We start from the raw sequence: 8,624 nt of genomic DNA on the forward strand, positions 1-8,624 counted from the left end.
ATGAAAGGAGATGGGGATAGGTCTCTTGTGGTACAATAGTGAATAATTGTTATCAGGACTGACTGTGAGGTTTGGAAATGTAAAGGTAGACGTTTTTGTAGCAAAAGGAGGGGAGTGATTGATTTTGCAGTCCAGAAGTGGAGGTCCCTGAGACCATTAAGGGAGAAAAGCAGATTGTGGGACCCTACCCAGAGTAACTGTGACGCCAGAGATGGAGGCAGAGAGGATGACGTGGAGCGATGGAGCGGCTGGGGGCTCTAAACCCAGAGAGGGAGGAGGCTGTGTGCTGATGACCAGGGGCAGGCTTGCAGGGTATATCCTTTGCTTGTTTGATGATGCATGGAGGGGATTGTAACCATGGCAGTGAAACAATACACAATAGCATGAATGTAAAGCTAATGTTCTCCCATGTAAATTATCACATAATTCACAATAAAACATTTAAAACAGAAAAAAATTCAAAGACCCAAGTCTAGAAAATTTTCTTCAGTTCTTTCAACTGGAGAAATATTGAGCCTGGTCTTCCCTTTCGGTTTTCTAATTCCAGATCTTTGTACATTTCATTATAATTTAACTTTACTCTGTCTTCTCAAATTGCCCTTCAAAATTTTATCTTCAGCTCTTTTTATCCTTTCTTTCAGTCGCTTTAACTTCTTTACATTCAAGAGCAAGTTTCAGAGTGTCTTCTCACATCTACTTTAATATTTTCTTTCTTTCCTGTCTTTTTAATTACCTCCATTTGCTTTCTTTGGGACTCCTGGTGTGGTGCTGTAGGATTAGCACTATACTGCAAACCACAAGGTCAGTAGTTCAAACCTACCAGCTGCTCCTCAGAAACCCTGTACAGTGCTATATATACAGTGTCACTATGAGTTGGAACTGACTCAATGGCAGTTAACAACAGCAACATTTACTTTTTTTTATGGATGATGTTCTTGATGTCATCCCACAACGCATCAAATCTGTTCTTGGGAAAGTCTCTACAATTCAGGTGGAACGTATTCAAGGTCATATTTTGACTGTTGTGGACTTGCTTTAACTTTCTTCAGCTTCATCCTGAATTTTCAAATGAACAACTGGTGATCTGTTCCACAGGTTGCCCCTGGCTTTATTCTGGATGATGAGCATTAGTATATTCTTATCAGTACCCCTACACTGAGGAAGTCAGTACATCTAATCAGCATCAATCCATTAGGGTTGTCTGATTAACAGGAGCCCTGGTGGCACATTGGTTAAGTGCTTGTCTGCTAAACAAAAGGTAGCAGTTAAGGCTCACCAGTAGCTCAGCAGGAAAAAAATGTGGCAATCTGCTTCTGTAAAGATTTCAGCTTTGCAAATCCGATGGGGTGGTTCTACCTTGTCCCAGAGGGTGTTTCAGTAAATTGGAATCACATCGATGGCATCAGGTTTTGTTTGACGTTTTAATTGACAAATCTAATTTACATACAGATGGGTAAAGAGAAGAAAGTACTACCTCTAGAATCAACATGATCAGGTTTGCTAATTTGCATACAACCATCATGGCGCTGTGGGCTGCAAAGGTCCATATGAACTGCAAGGTTGAGAGTTCAAGCTCACCAGCTGCTTCTAGGAAATCCTGTGCAGGGTTGCTATAGGTAGAAACCAACTCGATGGCACTTAACAACAACAACATAACACAGGTGTGACCAGACACCTGTCCCCTAGAGGGACCAGTCAGAAAAGGGGAGTTTCCCACTAGCCTCTAAAGCCTTTAAGTTTTAGGCAAGGGCAACAAACATATGTCCAGCAGTTAACATACATGCAATATAAACAATTATGAAAAGACAATTTTGTTTATCAACCAACTTCATTATAAAGCTTTATTTTTAAGTAATTTAGTTTGTACACACATTTCCATAAATACCCTCTGAATATTTAGCCACTGAAAAGTGGTGGACCACTGTCAGATATAGTCCAGGAAGATACTCAACATATGACTAGGGAAGAGATACCACCTCAAAGTAGAGTGGACCATAATGATGCAAATGGACCTTCGTTTGCTGATGGGGCACAACTAAATATGAGTAGAAATAACTGGAAACATCACATTAATAATCTGAATATGCAATGTATGAAGTATGAATCTAGGAATATTAGGAGTTGTCAAAGATGAAATGGAACACATGAAAATCGATATCCTAGATACTGTTGTTAAGTGCTGTGGAGTCAGTTTCAACTCAAAATGACTCTGCAGAGGATTTCCTAAAAGCAACTGGTGGGTTTGAACTGCTGACCTTGAGGCAAGCAGTCCAGTGGTTATCCTACAGCACCAAACCTGGACTCTTAGATATTGTAGTTGTTGTTAAGTACCATTGAGGCGGCTGATGAGCTTGAACTACCAACCTTGTGGTCCAAATCAACTTTGCTGTCCAGTGCATTAACTCACAGTGCCACACCTCTTAGACATTAGGGACCTGAAATGGACTGGTATTGGCCATTTTAAATCTGACAGTTATGTGGTTTACTATTCCGGGAACAACAAATTCAAGAAGAATATGACAGAATACAAGTTGAAATCTTTCGACAAACTGACACAGCATTGGATGCGCTCATTCATCTATGTCAAGAAAGTTGAAATACAACTGATTGGAAGAGATCTGTATTTGTGCCCATTTCAAAGAGAGGTGACCCAACAGAGTATGGAAATCATTGAGCAATATCATTCATATCACATGTGAGTAAAATTTTGATGAAGATAATTTAAAAATCGCTGCAACAGTACATCTAGGGAATTGCCAGAAATTCAAGCCAAAATCAGAAGAGGACATGGAATGAGGACTATCACTGCTGATGTTGGATGAATCTTAGCTGAAAGCAGAGAATATCAGAACTGTGTTTACTTATGATTTGTTGACTACACAAAAGCTTTCAATTGTGTGGACCATGACAAGCTATGGATGACACTGCAAAGAATGGGTATTCCAGAACATTTAACTGTGCTCGTAGGAAACTGTACGTAGAACAAGAGTTAGTAGTTGAACAGAACAAGGGAACACCGAATGGTTTAAAATCAGGAAAGATGTGCCCCAGGGTTGTATTCTTTACCCTCGCTTATTGAATCTGCTTATAAGGAGCTCTGGTAGTGTAGTGGTTACGAATTGGGCTATGAACTGCAAGGTCAGCAGTTCGAAACTACCAGCTGTTCCACAGGAGAAAGATGAGGCTTTCTGCTCCCGTAAAGATTTACAGCCTCGGAAACCCTGTACAGGGTCGCTATGAATCAGAACCGACTCCATGGCACATAACAACAACAACAATTGAATCTGTATGTTGAGTCATAATCTGGGGAGCTGGATTACATGAAGAAGAAGGTGGCACTACGATTTGGAGGAAGACTTTTTAACAACCTGCAATATGCAGATGATGCAACCTTGCTTGCTGAAAGTAAAGAGGAGTTAAAATACTTACTGATGAAGTTTAAAAAAACAAAAAAGTACAGCCTTCAGTATGGATTGTACAACAATATAAAGGAAAAAAAAATTCTCATGGCTATACCAATAAATAACATCATGATAAATGGAAAAAACTACTGATGTTGTTGAAGACTTCATTTTCCTCGGATCCACAATCAATACTGATGGAAACAGCAGTCAAGACCCATCTGCTGCAAAAAATCTCTTGGAAGTTTTCAAGAGCAAAGATACCAACTTGAAAACTAAGGTGCGCCTGACCCAAGCCATGGTATTTTCAATTGTCTCATATGCCTGTGAAAGTTGGACAATGAATAAGGAAGACTGAAATAGAATTTATGCATTTGAGTTATGGTGTTGGAGGAGAATATTAAAGTACCATGAATTTCCAGAAGAATAAATCTGTGTTGGAAGAAGTACAGCCAGAATGCTCCAGGAAGACAGAAGCCAGGATGACAAGACTTTTGTCTCTCATACTTTGGACATGTTATCAGGAGGGACCAGTCCCTGGAGAAAGACATCATGTTGGGTAAAGTAGAAGGGTCAGTGAAAAAGAGGAAGACCTTTAATGAGATGGATTGGCACAGTGGCAGCACCATGCATTCTGTTGTGCACAGGGTTCCTATGAGTGGAACCGACTTGACAGCAACCACCACCAACAACAACACTGTTGGCTATTCCTGCTACATGCAAGTACCCCAGCTTCAACATCCAAGGCTGAAAACATTTAGCAGGAGGGTCAAAGCAAACATTTAAAGTTGTTGTTAAGTGCTGTTGAATTGGTTCAGACTCACAGCAACCCTGTATAGGCCTTCCAAGGAGCGGTTGGTGAGCTTGAACCGCCGACCTTTAGGTTTAACCTGACCTTGCAGTCCAGCACATTCACCCAAGGTACCACACCAGGACATTTAAGGTTAGTTAATGCAAAATGACCAGTGAACAACTCTTTTCAATTATAAACTTGATTTCAATTATAAACTTGGTTAATAAAATAAAAACTTTAAGGTTATATATTAATGTATTTTTCAAAAGTTAAATGAAGTAATGGTTAACGAGTTGTAAACATGAATTTTAATCAAGACAGTTCTTCAGGCATGGCCTGGCAGCTGCTCAGGGGTAGATAGATGGCTTGGAAACTGAGAGGTGGACTTTGTTGGAGAGGTAAGGAGGAGAATAGGGGTAAGGGAGTTGAAGGTCTATTGAGCGCCATGACTATAATGATCGGCTATAGATTTAAGCCAAGTAAGAAGAAATCAGAACTGTGAGCAAGTGAAGGAATGAGGTGATATGGAAAAGAAAAACGTGAATGAGCCACCAGAGGTCCTGATGGGGCCAAATAATTGTTGTACTACAGAAAGTGAGCTGGAAACACTGGTTGTCATGGTTGGAAAAAAGAGATGCCTACCACTGAGATTTTAGAGAGATGTAATTAGTGATGTAATGGAGTCCTGGTGTGGCACTGTGGGCTAATGCGCCAGACTGCAAAGCTGGTTGAACTGCAAGGTCGGCGGTTCAAGCTCACCAGCTGCTCCTCGGAAACCCTATACAGGGTCACTATGGGTTGGAACCGACTCAATGGCACTTAACAACAACAATGACAGTTAGTGATAGTATAAGAACCCTTTACAGATACATGAACTGCAGCAATCCTGATAAACACTTTGCCTGTACTGCTAATATTGCTCTCCCTTCTGTGAGCAAACCCCTTAAGGAAAAGTCCACCATATCTCCATGGTGCTCAGTATTAACAATGAATAACTATTTGCTTATATGTTTAAGAAGTGTATTGTAGCATGCGAGGCAGTCAAGGAGATTCTGTGAACTGTGAAATTGGAGGAATGTGAGCAGAGCACATCCTGGGAAATAAATGTTTATATTAGATCCCCAAAAGAAGTTTAAATAGAGCAAATGAATAATTTCTTTTATAAGAATCAGCACACGGCTGGTTCCTATAAAACGGAGGCTAATGATGCCCCACCCAAATGTCCAATTTACCACTCCATCATCTTTAAAATTAACTATGCCCTGTCTCTTCAGTACTCTCCCTTCATCTTCAGCTTCCATAATTCACTGCAAAATCTCACAGACACACAAATCAATACTACAGGTAAGTGGTTTATGGGCAGTCTCCAGGTTACAAACATGAGTCTTGGCTGGGTCATGATTCTCTGATTTGGCAAGTATGTGATGATGTCATGTGGCAGTCATGTGATGATTCCCCTGATGAGATCTGATGTTATGACCCAATAAGAGGATTAAGGGTGGGCTGCAGTACCCTCAACCCCATCACAACCCTGAACCATGTAAGGGAATTTCCTGGGGGGGGGTGGGGGGTGGCCTGCAACACCTATTTTGCAAGAAATAAAAGGAGAAAGAAGTTCAGGGTATGGAGTAGTAGTTATGATAAGTACTGGACAGCTAACTGTAAGTTTGGTGGTTCAAACCTACCAGCCACTCTTTGTAAAACCTATGCAGGGTCACTATGAGTCAGATCAACTTGATGACACTTAACAACAACAACAACAAAAGGAGATAGCATTGGGCAGACAAAGAGGGACCTGTTACCAAGAAAGAAAAGCCAGGAGTGAGTACATCCTTTGGACTGGAATCCCTGCACTATGAAGGTCCTAGCTTCAGGGGAAGACTGATGCCTTGGAGAGCTCCAAGGATGCTAAGCCTACAGATACTGAAAAGAGATAAGGTCTTTTCCCCAGAGCCTACAGAAAAAGGGGAATCTTCCCTTGGGACTGGCACTCATTTCTGTTTGTTAAAACCACCCACTTGTGATGTTGCTGTTATAGCAACATCATATTAAACTGTTAAGGTACAGACTTCCGGCAAGATGGCAGACTAGGCAGGCAAGCTACACAGTCCCTCTATAACAAAGACACAAGAAACCAAATGAAAAAGGTGGAATAATAATCCTGGAACCCAGAGTTTCAAAGGAGGGGATAACGAAATGGAATGACTACAGACTAGAAGAAGAAACTAATAATACAGCCAACAAGGAGACAAACGGCACAGTGGATTTTTAACTGTCCTGATCCAGCACAGACATTCTGAGTTTTTACAGGCAGCATTCTGATCAGGGAAACAACCTGCTTGCGCAGGGTTGTACTGGCATCCACAGCAGTAGCTGGTGGCCAAAAAATAATTGTGCACACACTAGCCCACCACACCCATACCTCCTGAAGCCCCACTCACTGGGTGAGGGTCCCCACCCATACCTGTACCACATGACCAACAACAAACAATGGCTAACACCACCACAGCCCATCCTTCACTGCTCTACATGAACAGAGAACTGTGCACACACGCCCATCCTCGATGACACCCACTAGGAGATGGGTGAGCACCCAAGCATTACCAAGCTAGCAGGCAGCGAAGCACTCCTACCGATATAGGAAAAACAAAACAAAGAACCTGGGCAAAACATACAATCACCAGTTGAATACTAATATAATGTCTCTGAGACAGCAGACAACTACAGACCACACAAAGAAACAAGACTAGCTGGTTCAAACAAATGACACAAATACAAAGCCAGAAAGCCTTCCTTATGACAAAATGGCATTGGAACTACCTTTTAAGGAATCTAAAAGATTTTTGGTGTTGTTGTTGTTAAGTGCCGTTGAGTTAGTTCCGAACCATAGCCATCCTGTATAAGGTTTCCAAGGAGCGGCTGGTGAGCTTGAACCTCTGACCTTGCTGTTCAAACCAACCTTGCAGTCCAGTGCATTAACCTCCAGCACCACACCAAGACTTCTATTTTTCTTGGTGCGGTGCTGTAGAATAAACATTGGACCACAAGGTCAGTTTGAACGAGGCCAGTGGTTTAAACTCACCAGCTGCTCCTTGGAAACATTATACCTGGTCACTATGAGTCAGAACCAACTTGATGGCACTTACAACAGCAACAACAAGACTGATATTTGGGGACCTTTAATGAATTGAGGGAGTCCCGGTGTGGCACTGTGGGATAATAAGCTGCACTGCAAGGGCAGTTTGAACCACAAGGTCAGTGGTTCAAATTCACCAGCCGCTCCTCCGAAACCCCATGCAGGGTTAACTATGCATTGGCACCAACTCAGTGGCACTGAACAACAACAACAGATGGATTGAGAGAAAGATCAAGTAAACCACAAACAAAATCAAGGAAAACACAAACAAAATTGTAAAAGAATTCAGGAAGACACTATAAGAACAAACTGACAAGATAAATGAAAAAGAAAAAGAAACCACGCAAAAACAGCAAATAGAAATACAGACACTTAATATTAACATGTCATACATACACAGCTATCATACTGGAAGGGCAAGAAGTAGAACTGAATCCATGCCAGACAGAACTAGCAATAGTGAACACTTATCTCTCAATACTAATCTGTCAGAGTACCGATCAGAAAAAAGAATGGGGAAAAAAATGCAGAAAACCTAAGGGCACCATCAAGACAAACACTTTACATACAAATACATCCACATAATTCCTTGTAAACAACAGGTAAAACAGGAGCTCCAGCTGCTTTCTAGCATTCCTCATATCTTCACACCAGAGGTTAATATCCATGAGGAGGAGGAGGAAACAGAATGGGGCTGGGGCTGGGGGTTAAAGCCTGGACATGATCTGCTACTGAAGAGCAGCATTGCATTAACAGAAAACACACATACGAAAATACACAAACTGTAACCTAAGCACATACATGCGTTAAGCTGCTCAAAAGCCAGCTGTTAGCATCTACTATTGTTACATCAAAAATACTTTGTGGCAAACTATTTAAAATCTAAAATCTCATGAAATCCTAGACAATTTAAATCCCAGCATCATTGCCAGATTAGCGATTTGTACAATACTTTGAACCAAGAAGACCCCTTTTCAGCTTTCCAATGTCATCCTGTTAATGAAAGACAGAGCAGCTCCCAAATTGTGTTCCTAAAGTAGTTAATATTATGTACAGTTCAGTAAAATGATGCCTGTTTTGCAATGTCACCCTTTAAAGTTTAAATAATTCCATGTATCTCCCAGTCAGTCTATTCATTTACTAAATCAACACTGTTCTTCCAAAAATCCTAAAGAAAAGATTAAACCAGGAACACGGCAGGAGCCCCAGGCTCTGTTACTGTGCTGAAGGGAGTCCTGTGGTGGCCCTTTAGGTCGGTTTACACCTCAAGGTCAGTGTTTCAAACCCCCCAGCC

The 8,624-nt window shown here is 41.3% G+C and overlaps 1 protein-coding gene across 1 annotated transcript in view; it reads right to left on the minus strand.

Annotated features, from left to right (window-relative positions):
* The window catches only part of GALNT11 (UDP-N-acetyl-alpha-D-galactosamine:polypeptide N-acetylgalactosaminyltransferase 11 (GalNAc-T11)), a 63,857-nt gene extending 57,151 nt beyond the window's left edge, over positions 1–6,706 (minus strand). Inside the window, exon 1 of the mRNA XM_006873670.1 lies at positions 6,696–6,706. The gene's annotated coding sequence lies outside the window, so the exon portion shown is untranslated. The remainder of the gene's footprint in view (positions 1–6,695) is intronic.
* Positions 6,707–8,624: the final 1,918 nt, after the last annotated feature.

Source organism: Chrysochloris asiatica, unplaced genomic scaffold, assembly GCF_000296735.1.
Source record: "Chrysochloris asiatica unplaced genomic scaffold, ChrAsi1.0 scaffold00249, whole genome shotgun sequence".
NCBI lineage: Eukaryota > Metazoa > Chordata > Mammalia > Afrosoricida > Chrysochloridae > Chrysochloris > Chrysochloris asiatica.